The sequence below is a fragment of the Xenopus tropicalis genome, chromosome 5 (assembly GCF_000004195.4).
Source record: "Xenopus tropicalis strain Nigerian chromosome 5, UCB_Xtro_10.0, whole genome shotgun sequence".
NCBI lineage: Eukaryota > Metazoa > Chordata > Amphibia > Anura > Pipidae > Xenopus > Xenopus tropicalis.
Window position 1 is genome coordinate 151,409,539 of NC_030681.2, and position 13,626 is coordinate 151,423,164.

General features: G+C 44.4%; 1 protein-coding gene across 2 annotated transcripts in view; it reads right to left on the reverse strand.

The window, feature by feature from the left end:
* Positions 1-13,626, reverse strand: part of msra.1 (methionine sulfoxide reductase A, gene 1) — a 125,250-nt gene that overhangs the window by 84,122 nt on the left and 27,502 nt on the right. The gene's annotated exons all lie outside the window — the stretch shown is intronic.

The window sequence follows — 13,626 nt, forward strand, 5'->3', positions numbered from 1 at the left end:
CCCAGTCAGACCATTTCCCCACCCATTTTCCTGCCCAGTCAGACCATTTCTCCACCCATTTTCCTGCCCAGTCAGACCTTTTCCCCACCCATTTTCCTGCCCATTCAGACCTTTTCCCCACCCATTTTCCTGCCCAGTCAGACCTTCTCCCCACCCATTTTCCTGCCCAGTCAGACCTTCTCCCCACCCATTTTCCTGCTCAGTCAGACCATTTCCCCACGCAGTCCACCCATTTCCCGGCCCGTGTCACATTACCTCCTACTCCCCCACCCGAAGACCAGTATTACTTTACAAAAAAGTTGGCAACCCTAGTATAATGGTGTGGCCCTCCCTTTATAGGTAAGTATAGGCCTGCACTAATTTGATTGTTGACCTGGGGGCCAAATTACTAGATCAGTCTGATGTTGAGGGGGCCAAATTAAGGAAATATCCATTGGCAACTTTGCCAAACTGGGGCATATTTAGGTATATGTTCAAATCTGAAGAAGCCCATGAGGTATACAAACTTGCATATGCACATTTATATATGGTGTAAATGAGAGACTCAGAGCTGTCAACCCCAGGAGACTGTCCCCCAGGGGATCATTGTGGCACGCATACACTGCACCGACAATTAAGCTCTGGTGGGTGTCTACTGAAGAGGGAATACAATGTCTCTGTTGAGAATCCTGTTACCAGTTCATATATTGGAGTGCAATTTCTATAGAATGCCTGGTAACAAAATCCATAATTAAATGCAAATCCACTACATCATAGCAAAGCAAACTGATACCTCTGATGTTCTACACACCTATTCAATAGAGTCCACAAAGAGTAGCTGTGGCCAGATACCCAGTAGGCTATGATAAATCATAAACAGATATGGAAAAGGAAAGAGACATAATCCAAAATAGGCAAGAAAACCAACAATGGAAAGCCTCCAGCTCCATGCAACTGGTACCACAACTTCAGTTTATATCTGAATGGAAACTGGTTCATTGTGTATTATCCCTAGCTTACCCCTTGTGCTTACCCCAGGACTTGCCCTATGGGATGCAGCTAAGAAGCCTGTTGGCCTGACCACTATCTGAATCCGGTGGTGTTTAGCCCAATCTGTAGATTCAGGGATTATCTTCTAAAAAGCTGCACTGGTTTAACAAACCACCAACCACCACACCAGGCTCCATTAACACATTTTCCCAGGTATAGTGTTTATAGTTCAACTCTACATTCTTTAACTCCCAGCATGGAACATTTACAAGACATCTTTGTGCAATGGTGCCACCAGGCCAAACATGCAGAAGGTCCTTAACCCGAATGCGCTGAGGAGAAACGTGAGTAGATGTTACGGAACACTTGAGTTGATGTGTGATGTATCAGATAATGTATGAGGGTTCTGTAGTCAGTAATTACAGACTGAATTAAGAGTTCTGAAGTGAGAATGATAGAGATAAAGCTAAATTACTGGCACGTTGCATGCACGTGAATATACTCGTTTGACACCCAACAGTAGATATAATTACTTGCTTATACCGTCTCTTTGTTTTCTCTGTATCCTTATCTGACTCGGCTGATTCATTCTAACTTCATCTTCTTCCATTATATCTTAGATATAAAGAGGAAAGTTTGCTGCTTGTGGCTTTTTTCCTTGGGCGCTTAGCTACAGCATGACCGGATGCAACAAAACTTCTCAAGGACCCTCCTCTCACCCAGGATAAGGTCAACAATTACTCTATAGAGATTTAAGCTGCCATCCAATTACACGCCTGTCCATCGGACCCCAGTGGGGTGTATTTAAGTACTATTATTTCATGTTACCACATATCATTTGGATATGGAATGCACTTTACAGGGTTCTTTCATCCTGGAGAAGATCAACGACAATAGCACATCAATCTATCTGACCAATCAGATATTGGAATTCTATATGGTAACTAACTGCAATAAACAGGTACCAAAGAATTTTCAAAGGTGCGGGAATCAAACTGCCATCCATCTACCCAAAAATCACATGTCTGCCCATTTGTGTTTGGCAGCATTGTATCGAGAGAGGGTTGGTGGTGGCTAGAAGGCCCCATAGCTATATAGATTGTAAGCTCTACGGGGCAGGGACCTCCATCCTCTTGTGTCTTTGACTCTTATCTTATTGCAACTGTATCTTGTATTTATTTGTGTTTATTGTTATACTTTGTATTTATCTATTATTATCTTATTAACCCCCTGTTTGTATTAATATATCCTACTGTACAGCGCTGCGTACATAAGTAGCACTTTATAAATAAACATACATACATACATACATAGTTTGCTTGCCATTCAGTTGCACATAATAGCCCTTTACTATAATACATTACTGCCCCGTGGCCGGCAGTGCTTGCTCTGTATCTTGTGTAGGGTTTTTAATGACTTGCCTGTCAGATCTTGGATATATGGAATCTAGTCCGAGAACCAGTGGAAAATTGTCCCTTTGAGGAAGTCAGCATCTCAGCAAATCAAATGATAAGCCGCTAATTAATGGCCCGGAGCTGTCACATTCCAATCCATTAAGTAAGAAACAGCCAGGCGAAATCTTCCTGTTATACAGCAATGGCAATTCTTGGACTTACCCTGTATGTGGAAATTCATACAGTTTGTTAGGTTAACCATTGTTATGGCTTATGGGCACACTCATGGTGGCTTTCTTACTTCTTGAATATCAATATACAGGTATGGGATCCCTTATCCGGAAACCCATTATCCAGAAAGCTCCAAATTACCAAAAAACCCATCTGCCATAGACTCCATTTTAATCAAATTATTCAGAATTCTAAAACTGATTTCCTTTTTCTCTGTAGTAATAAAACAGTACCTGTACTTGATCCCAACTAAGATATAATTACCCCTTATTGGGGGCAGAACAGCCCTATTGGGTTTATTTAATGGTTAAATGATTCCCTTTTCTCTGTAATAATAAAACAGTACCTGTACTTGATCCCAACTAAGATATAATTACCCCTTATTGGGGGCAGAACAGCCCTATTGGGTTTATTTCATGGCTAAATTTTTTAGTAGACAAGGTATGGAGATCCAAATTACGGAAAGACCCCTTATCAGGAATACCCTTGGTCCCAAGCATTCTGGATAACAGGTCCTATACCTGTACAAGGTTCTGATTTATGATAACAGAGGAAAAGGAAATCATTTTTAAAAATTAGAATTATTTGCTTATACTGGAGTCTATGGGAGATGGCCCTTCTGTAATTCGGAACTTTCTGGATAACGGGTTTCCGGATAGGGGATCCCATACCTATATATATATATATATTTGACATAATGAAAGGCTAAAACTGTCTGGCAATAATATTTCTTTTAATTGCCCCCTGACCCTGAGTATAAGTGATTGCCCCAGTGTTTCCCGCGGCTTCGGGGACTGATAAACATCCCGGTTAGAACTTTACTGCTTTATCAATTGAAAAGTTCAGCTGTTTAAAATTCAGAGAATTACTGCGCAGAACTTATTGTACGAGCGAGACGCGGAATAAATGATAAAAGGCAATCGATCTTAACTCTGTAAACCCGTCCAAGATCTTAATAAAAAGCACCCAGTCAGCGAAACCTGTGCTAAAACCGTATCTATTAAATCTTTTTTGGAGCAGAAAAACACTGATGAGATTTTAACGATCAGAGAAAAGAGCAAAAAGGGGTTTAAAGCGATACAGTTGTGTGATGGTTTCTCTCTTGTTCTAGTAACTGTACAACGCTTGGCACGCAGGTATGGGAAATATCTTTCTGCAAATTAAAAAGTCCAATTACCCCCTTAATAAGATCCGTTTGCTGGGAGAGGTCACCAAGCGAGCAGATCTTCTCACCTAGGGGTGGCCGATATCGGGCTAATTCGGTCAATCGAATTAGAACGACGGGTATAGGCTTAAAAATCACACCTGCCCGATCGAGATCTGGTTGATTTCAGGCCAGATGTTGGTCAAGCAGGACTGGAGTGCCCATACACCGGAAGATAAGCGGACGGATCGGTACAAAGGACCACCTTTAGGGTTAGAAAGGGAAAAATGGAATGGTTTCAGATAGGGGTTTTTGTTCTTCCTCTGAACTAACAACTAAGCAGGTTTACTTTGGACAAAAAGGTTGGACTTCATGGAACTGTGGTTTTTTCAACCACAGTTACTATGTTACTAAGTTACAGTAAGGGGGGGGACTACCAAAATTTTTATCCGTGCCCTTTTCATATCTTCTTCAGACTACTGTAACTCAGTGCTTTGTGGGCTTCCCCTGTCTAAACTGACCCCACTCCAATCCATCATGAACAGTGGCGCCATACACTTCTCCTCCCGTGCCACAAGTGCTGCCCCTCTCTGTCTGTCCCTGCACCTGTCCGAGGCTACCTGTCATTTACAGGATTGAATTAAAGGTTCTTGTACTTACGTACAAAACCCTCACCAGTACCACACCCCCATATATATCCACCCTAGCACACACAAGTACGCCCCCTCGACTTAGCCTTCGCTCTGCACATGACCTGCTTCTCTCCTCCTCACTCATTACTCCCTCTCCCTCTCGCATCCAGGACTTCTCACGTGCTGCACCCATCCTCCGGAACGCTCGGCATCATCCCATTAGGCACTCTCAGAATCTCCAGGCTTATAAACGGTCACTTAAAACTCACCTTTTCATTCAAGCCTATAATCTAAGCCAGGGGTGGCCAATACGTTGATCGCGGTCCACCATGGATTTCTGGTGGACCATGATGAAGCCGGGGATGAGGAAGTGCTGCACGAACGCGTATATACGCTGCGTCGCACACATACACATTCACCCCGCACTTCCGCATTCCCCAGTCGATTGCGGCCGGGGAAAGTCTGGCCACCCCTTATCTAAGCCCTCAGCAACCTGATTACCCATTAAACACCCTTACTCACATGCTCACATACTAACTAACCACTAGCACTCTTCTCTTACTCTGCACTTGCCATCACTTTACAAACCAACAGGAACTCTACCACCACACTGGTTACCCAAACCTTATGTCTCAATTACTCTCCCTCTTAAAATGTAAGCTCTTGTGAGCAGGGCCCTCCCCCTACTGTCTCCTAATGTAACTGTGAACCATTTTGGGGGATTGTTTGTATGTATATGTGAACTGTTTGGTCATGTATTTGTACCCCCTTAGTTTGTAAAGCGTTGTGAGAAATGATGGCACTATATGAATAATAATAATTTGCAAAAAAGTTGCAAAAACCACAGCTTTCTCGACGTGTTGCATGATATTTCTTATTGTCAAAAAAACCCCAAAACCACAAAGTAAAGAAAGATCTTCCAACTGTAAAAGAGACATCTGCCATTGACTTGTACATGATCTTGACAGGCTTTAGATGGCAAATTTTTGGATTCTGAATTGTCACAGTTTTGTCGCATAATAAATCTCCTGCAACAAATTTGGGTTTAGTAAATGCCCCCTTTAGTGTGAACGTCCCAGAGCCGGGTCGGAATGGGGGGTCCAGGGCCCCCCCCAAGTCCGGCCCTGCAGTTGCCGAGTTGCCGCCGGCCGTGTCCCCCACACCCCCTAACCCCCCCCCCCGGCAGGAGCCCCCGCTGAGCCTCCCTAACCCCATGCAGGGTTCCCCACCCAATGTCCTACCCTGAGTGCGCGTAAGTTTAACGGGTCTGGGCCGCCAGAGCCCACCAGGTTTTTTCCCCAGTCCCTCCTTCAGCAGGAAGTATAGTCGACCACCTGATTATATCTTGTCATAAAGCCTAAACTCCATAAGACCAGAATAACACATTAATTACATACTAGCACACTAATTAGTGATCAAACTGAGGGGAATGGTTTCAGAGCATTGAGCTTGATTACCAAAACAACTGCAATCGCATTGACCAGGTGGATCTGCTACAAATAAAAAAGCAAACCAGTGATCCCCAACCAGTGGCTCGGGGGGAACATGTTGCTCCCCAACCCCTTGGGTGTTGCTCTCAGTGCCCCCAAACCAGGGAGTTATTTTTGAATTCCTGACTTGGGGGCAAGTTTTGGTTGAATAAAAACAAGATTTCCTACCAAATAAAGCCCCTATAAGCTGATAGGGTGCATAGAGGCCCCTAATAGCCAATCACAGCCCTTATTTGGCTCCTCCATGAACTTTTATGGTGCTTGTGTTGCTCCCCAAGTCTTTTTACATTTGACTGTAGCTCACGAGTAAAAAAGGTTGGGGACCCCTAAAGCAAAGTATGAGGGGCTGGCTACCAAAAGAAACCCTTTAGATACATTTGATTAAAATCAGTAAAAACTAGATTCATTCTGCTCACCAGCGCACACAATTAAAGAAAGAATTTAGCCCATAGGGAAGACTACTGGCAACGGCGTAGGACAAAATGGAAATAAACAAGATCTACTGCTGAGCTTAGAGCCCTAATGTCCATAATGAAGGATGACCATGAGAAGGGTACAGGCATTATGGAGGGGCAACCAGTTATAAGAAAGAAAATAAACATCTGCATAATAAAAAAAAGTTGGAAGAGGCGCAAAGCAGCCATAAATCTTGAAGGACCACTCTGACCTTGAAAAATCATCTACAACAACTGAGGCAGGAAGAAATTTCAGACGAAAATCCCAAAAGTCCAAACCATCAGATCATTTAAAAATTGATCTTCTGCCTTCAAAAATGAAGGAACTTTCTTCCTTAGGATTTTGAGAAGCTAGTTCTTTTTGAACTATCACTCTTTAGTCATCATTCAACCGTATTCTTACCCCGTCTCAATTTGCTATACTACAGTGTTCCTCAAAGAAGCCAATACAATCCCCATGGGCCTTTTTCTTACCCACTGGACCTACAGCTGCAGGAAGCAAAACTCTGATCAGTAGGCAAATAAAGTTCAGGAGGAGCTTCTTTAAAATTCATGCTCTAGGCAAGAGCTTCCCAAATCTTTAATGTAGTGGACAGATTATCTGTAATGCCCACGGGCACATAATCAGTGGCAGTAAATCTTATGAATCAGAAGTGCATACCAAAATACATCTATTTTTTATGAATCCCACAGTATATTGGGGATACTTCCAAACAGCCCTCTATACCCAAAGTAGCAATCAAGTAGTTCGGCTTTTCTTATTCAGTTTCTCATGGAATACAGATCGTCTGGATATGAGATTCACAACCATAGAAACTAATTACAATAAACCCAACACCTCATTTATGTGCCTATATTCTATTTGTAGTAGAAATACCACTATATAAAGTCCTGGCCTATAGGATACTAATCCCAGGAGAAGTCTATGGGCATCAAGCAGAGCGACTGAGAATGGTGGATGGCGCGGTTTCCCCAATACTGTGAGATGTGCCACCTACCCCTAAACACCTGGATAAATAAGAACCACAAAAGGGAATTTCTCAGCATTCAGAACCATCACGGGCACCATCTGGAAATAGTTTTGCGTCACTTCCCCTTGGCACAGTGAAGGGAGTTGGACGTCTGTCTAAATATACAAAAGGACTCACAATAGCTTTGTTTTATCCCTCAATGGAAAGCAAATGATTCCCTTCAGCTTGTGGTGCAAGGTGACAATATGAAAGCACAGAAAATATACTGCAGACCACTTTCTATTCAGATCAGTATAATACTCAGCTCCTAGACACAGTACAGTTGTTTATTCCCCTTTGTTCTCCTGTTTCTATTATCATTCTCAACACGCAAAATATAAGGCAAAAGAAAAATTACTGAGAGCAAAATATGGTGAAACACAGACAGGAAGCATTCATAACAAGTTTACAGATATATAGAAACATTGGGGTAACAGTCACCCCGCTATAGTTCCAGGGGTACCCAGGGTACAAATAAGCACTCACCCCAAATCCCCCCCTAACTGGCCTTCAGGCTGGGCCCCCTTAGCCCATAACAAGGTTACAGATATATAGAAACATTGGGGTAACAGTCACCCTGCTATAGTTCCAGGGGTACCCAGGGCACAAATAAGCACTCACCCCAAATCCCCCCTAACTGGCCTTCAGGCTGGGCCCCCTTAGCCCATAACAAGGTTACATATATATAGAAACATTGGGGTAACAGTCACCCCGCTATAGTTCCAGGGGTACCCAGGGCACAAATAAGCACTCACCCCAAATCCCCCTCTAACTGGCCTTCAGGCTGGGCCCCCTTAGCTCATAAAAAGGTTACAGATATATTGAAATATTGGGGTAACAGTCACCCTGCTATAGTTCCAGGGGTACCCAGGGAACAAATAAGCACTCACCTCAAATCCCCCCCTAACTGGCCTTCAGGCTGGGCCTACCATAGCCCATAACAAGGTAACAGATATATAGAAACATTGGGGTAACAGTCACCATGCTATAGTTCCAGGGGTACCCAGGGCACAAATACGCACTCACCCCAAATCCCCCCCTAACTGGCCTTCAGGCTGGGCCCCCTTAGCCCATAACAAGGTTACAGATATATAGAAACATTGGGGTAACAGTCACCCTGCTATAGTTCCAGGGGTACCCAGGGCACAAATAAGCACTCACCCCCCAAATCCCCCCTAACTGGCCTTCAGGCTGGGCCCCCTTAGCTCATAACAAGGTTACAGATATATAGAAACATTGGGGTAACAGTCACCCTGCTATAGTTCCAGGGGTACCCAGGGCACAAATAAGCACTCACCCCAAATCCCCCCCTAACTGGCCTTCAGGCTGGGCCCCCTTAGCCCATAACAAGGTTACAGATATATAGAAACATTGGGGTAACAGTCACCCTGCTATAGTTCCAGGGGTACCCAGGGCACAAATAAGCACTCACCCCAAATCTCCCCCTAACTGGCCTTCAGGCTGGGCCCCCTTAGCCCATAACAAGGTTACAGATATATAGAAACATTGGGGTAACAGTCACCCTGCTATAGTTCCAGGGGTACCCAGGGTACAAATAAGCACTCACCCCAAATCCCCCCCTAACTGGCCTTCAGGCTGGGCCCCCTTAGCCCATAACAAGGTTACAGATATATAGAAACATTGGGGTAACAGTCACCCTGCTATAGTTCCAGGGGTACCCAGGGCACAAATAAGCACTCACCCCAAATCCCCCCCTAACTGGCCTTCAGGCTGGGCCCCCTTAGCCCATAACAAGGTTACAGATATATAGAAACATTGGGGTAACAGTCACCCCGCTATAGTTCCAGGGGTACCCAGGGCACAAATACGCACTCACCCCAAATCCCCCCCTACCAGGCCTTCAGGCTGGGCCCCCTTAGCCCATAACAAGGTTACAGATATATAGAAACATTGGGGTAACAGTCACCCTGCTATAGTTCCAGGGGTACCCAGGGCACAAATAAGCACTCACCCCAAATCCCCCCCTAACTGGCCTTCAGGCTGGGCCCCCTTAGCCCATAACAAGGTTACAGATATATAGAAACATTGGGGTAACAGTCACCCTGCTATAGTTCCAGGGGTACCCAGGGCACAAATAAGCACTCACCCCAAATCCCCCCCTAACTGGCCTTCAGGCTGGGCCCTTTTAGTTAATAAGTGTACAAATATATTTGAAATACTGGGACCACAGACACTGTGATGAGTTCCCCTTGGAATCAGTGCCAAAGTTTGGGAACCACTAAGACAACCATTAAGAGAAAAGGGTAAGTTGAAATACTATATTGACAAATATGCTTTTCCTTATTCTTTTCCTCATACACAAACATTACTTGCCTTTCTCTATTTTAGGCACATTTGGTACTACCCCCTCGAGCCGCCCCATTAGAACTTCTTTTGGCTCAAACAGAAGCAGGACTTACTAAATATAACAAGAAAGGGAAGCAGGCAAGGCCGCGGCACTTCCAATACATAAAGCAGCGAGCAGATCACAATGCACTGAAATAATATTATTGCAGCAATTTCGGGTCAAACTGGCAATAAAGGCAGAACGAATTGTCGTTATAACACAAACCTCTATGTGCGCTCACCTACGCAATCACTCCCGTTGATACAGCCCCGTGCACTTTACTCCACGCGTTTCTATCTTATATAGAAAGCCCCAGAGATTTCTCTTGTATTGTAGCTTTGCTTCTGCATGATGCCCACGACTGTCTGTGGGACCGTTCAATGGAGAGGCAAGGAGAGCAGAAACACAAACATACAACAACAAGACCATGCTCACATGTTACATGTGCCCTTCGCGTGCAGATAGAGGGTCTCCCAGTGCCAATTTTGGCTAATTGCAGGGTGGATAAAGAGCAGCTGATACTGGGCAGCCTGCAGAGCGGCCACGCTGGGTAACTGTTGCTTCCAGAGCAGAGGAGCAGACACAAGGTTAAGCAGGAACAGCACGTTCTCCTTCTCGCTCTTTCTGGGCCACATACATGCTCGCAAATTCTTTGCCAAAGTTGCTTTAGGAGATGACAAAAAAAATACAATTAACTGTGAATTCCAACTCTTTTTCTGCCCGTTTTTCTTTAAAATACGCAAAGGCTCCATTTAAAAAAACAAAAAAAAGGGAAAACACTTTCTTTCTTGCCCACGACACGGAAATCCGCGCTGGTGTACAAAGTGCCGAGCCGCTGTTTCCGAGAGATTCGTAGCAAAACGATGAAACAGAACAGTAAAAGAAATAACTCGTTCTTGAGGCACCGAATGAAAGACAAAATAATTAGAAAGTACGATAATGTTTGGGCGGGTGGGGGGGGGGGGGGCATTCGTTAACTTTGATAATTCAGGCAAAACTGTGCCGAACATGGATTTGGAAAAGCCCGAGAGATTTCAAAAGCCTTCCAAGTTTGACAGCCCTAACGGGAAAAAAAAAAGTTTTCCTTTTTAGCCCAGAATGGGTTTTCTTTCCTGAAGCTGAGAACAGGAGACAAAAGGAACCGATTTGACTGAGCTGTGCCAAGTCTTGGCGTTTCTTTCTTTCTTTTTTTTTTTAGTCGTTTACCCCCCTTCCTTCTGTCTCTGACTCTCTTTCGCTTCCAGCATGGCAACCTTCCCAATTTCCGAGCAGCCTTGGCAATGCTCCAGCCTGTGCCAGTCTGTCGGAGTCCCTCCTTTCCAAAAGATGCTCTTTGCGGATCAGTTCATATATTAAAAAGGGAGGAAAAAAAAAAAAAAAAACAATAAAGAAGAGGAGAAGAATGGAGGAAAAAACGCGACGACTGCAAAATCCGTAGCCAAAATTCTTGGAATGACAGACCTCTCCTCAGCCTGGCACACCTGGTTCTGATTCATGCATCCGACGTGGCTCTTCTCCGGCCACCTATAATTTGGGTTTAATAAGAGCTGGTGCAATTTTAGGAGCCATTTGTTATTCGGGGGGGATAGGAAATCTGTTCCCTGTCAGGAAATGTCCGCATGCGACACATGCACAACCTGCTGCAACCAAAAAAAAATCTTTTGGGGGAGGAGGGGACAGATGGATGTGTGTGTGTAACTTTAACATGTGCCACCGACTTCTTGGAATTGGACTTGGGTTTCCCAAGCTGCGGGGGGAACCATGGGGAGGCTCGGTCTGAGCGAATATTAATTTCCAGTAGAAAGGAGTGCGGCGTGCCATTAATTAGTGAGGTCTATTTTGGGAAAACAATGGAAAGGCAAAAAAAAATGGGCAAAAAAATGATGAGGTGTCAGGAAGGCTGAACAGAAAGGTTAATTTCATATATGAAGGGCGATAATGGAAGGAATTTCCGCTTAGTGGGCAAGAAAATGCCTGTTTATTACCTTGCCCTTGACTTGTCTCACCGGCAAACTGCAATGAAGTAATAAAAGTTGTAGAGTTTTGAGCCCAGCCTTTATAATGTGCGACTGTTGTGCTCTAGATACTTGTTTAAACACAAGAAAGATCCCCTCCCTAGTGCCGCGTCCCCCGTTGCTACACAGTCAGTATTTTGTCAAGACGTGATCCAACCAAATCCCCTCTAGTACTCCCCCAACGAAACCATTGTTTTCTAAAGAAAAAAAAGATGGAAACCCTAATACAATGCCAAATTTTCTTGTTCACAGGCTATGATGGGTCTATGGTGGCATTATATCCCCTTTATCACCTATAACAAATGCAGCCAGAATCTCTACTAGTTCAGCTATTAACCTTCACAAGTATGGACTGACTATGGAAGGTATACAGTGAAAAGCCAAAGTACTGAACACATTCAAGGTGCAATCTCAAGCTTTAAGATACTTTCAGCATTAATGATATTTTGATAGTTGTGCAGGGGGGTAAAACAGATCTTCATTCCTTTAATCCAGTAGTTCCCTAACTCTGGGCCTCAAGAGCTACTGGAAGGAGTAGCAATTAGAGGCCAGGCTGAAGGCTTACTCTGGTGAGACCTGCTGACAATGCCTGTTTGCTTTTCTAAATGCACCTATAAACCCCAATACACCAATATTTCTAACAACCATTTAATAGAAGTAAATCTACAGCAACTGGACTTGCTGAGTAATCATTGAAGCAATACTCAACCAAGCAGCTTCTTGGGTAAGTATTGAAAAGTCAATAAATACTCAGTAAGTCCAGTTGCTCTAGATTTACTTCTACTAGATATACCATGACTTGGATGAATGAAAACCTTCATAGACATTTATAACCTTGTTATTAAGTAAGGGAGGCCCTGACCAGAAGTCAGACCACCAACTAAATAGGACACCCCTACTTTTATTCTACACCTAAGCAATTACGTTTCACCAAATGACCCAATAAAGTGTTTTCACTGTTTCTTTATATGGCTACGGACTGGCATGGCTTCTTTAGCCTCCTTACTGTCTTTTAAAAGTACAATTAAACCATCACAATGGATCCCTAGAAAGTTACGTTTAAATATGACTGACACTCGGCCTCATGGATTGCATGTTGTGCAGTACGTCCAAACAGCACTGCATCATTTGTGATTACTTCCACTTCCATAGCTGCCGTAGCTCCTATGCACTGAGAAGAAACATTGGTCAAAACATGGCAAGCCTGCCTAACCATATGTGGGACACCTTAAGGGTGAAGGCACACTGAGCTACTAGTAGCAGCTACTTTTTCAAGGCTACTAAACTGCAAAAAATACCCTGCCATAGACACTACTGAGAATTGCCTCTGCTAAAACATATGTTCAGACAGTTATCAGTAAATGATCAGCATTGTCTATTTTAGTAGCCGTGACAAGTAGCTGCTACTAGAAGTTCTGTGTGTCTTCACCCTAAAGGACATGTAAACCCCCCGCTCAAAAAAGTAATCAGTGAACAGCCTCTTTGAAATCTTTAAATACCTGCAGGGTCGGACTGGGCCGCTGGAAAAATCCCAGTGGGCCCCGGCGGCCCAGACCCGACTCTTGTCGGCGCTCCCCCTGCCCGACTTCGGGTGGGGGGCCCCTGCGGGGGGGGGGGTTAGGGGACGTGGCCGGCGGGGGCAACTGCAGAGCCCCTGTGGGCCCTGCACCCCCAGTCCGACCCTGAATACCTGCCAACCCTGTTGTTCAAAGCTTAACAGTAAGGCTGCAGCATCCCCTTAATCACTTAGATTTCCTTCTCCTTCTCTAACCCACAAGGCCGCCTCCCTCAGGAATTTAGTTTGGCTGTCGGCTACTGAGCATGCTCAGTTCTTCTCAACTCGGGTTACTAAACACACCCTCCAGTCTAGTAGCCAATGAAGAGATGGCATCCTTGGTTTCCATGCTCTACCTGTGCATTGTGCCGAAGAAACATGTTT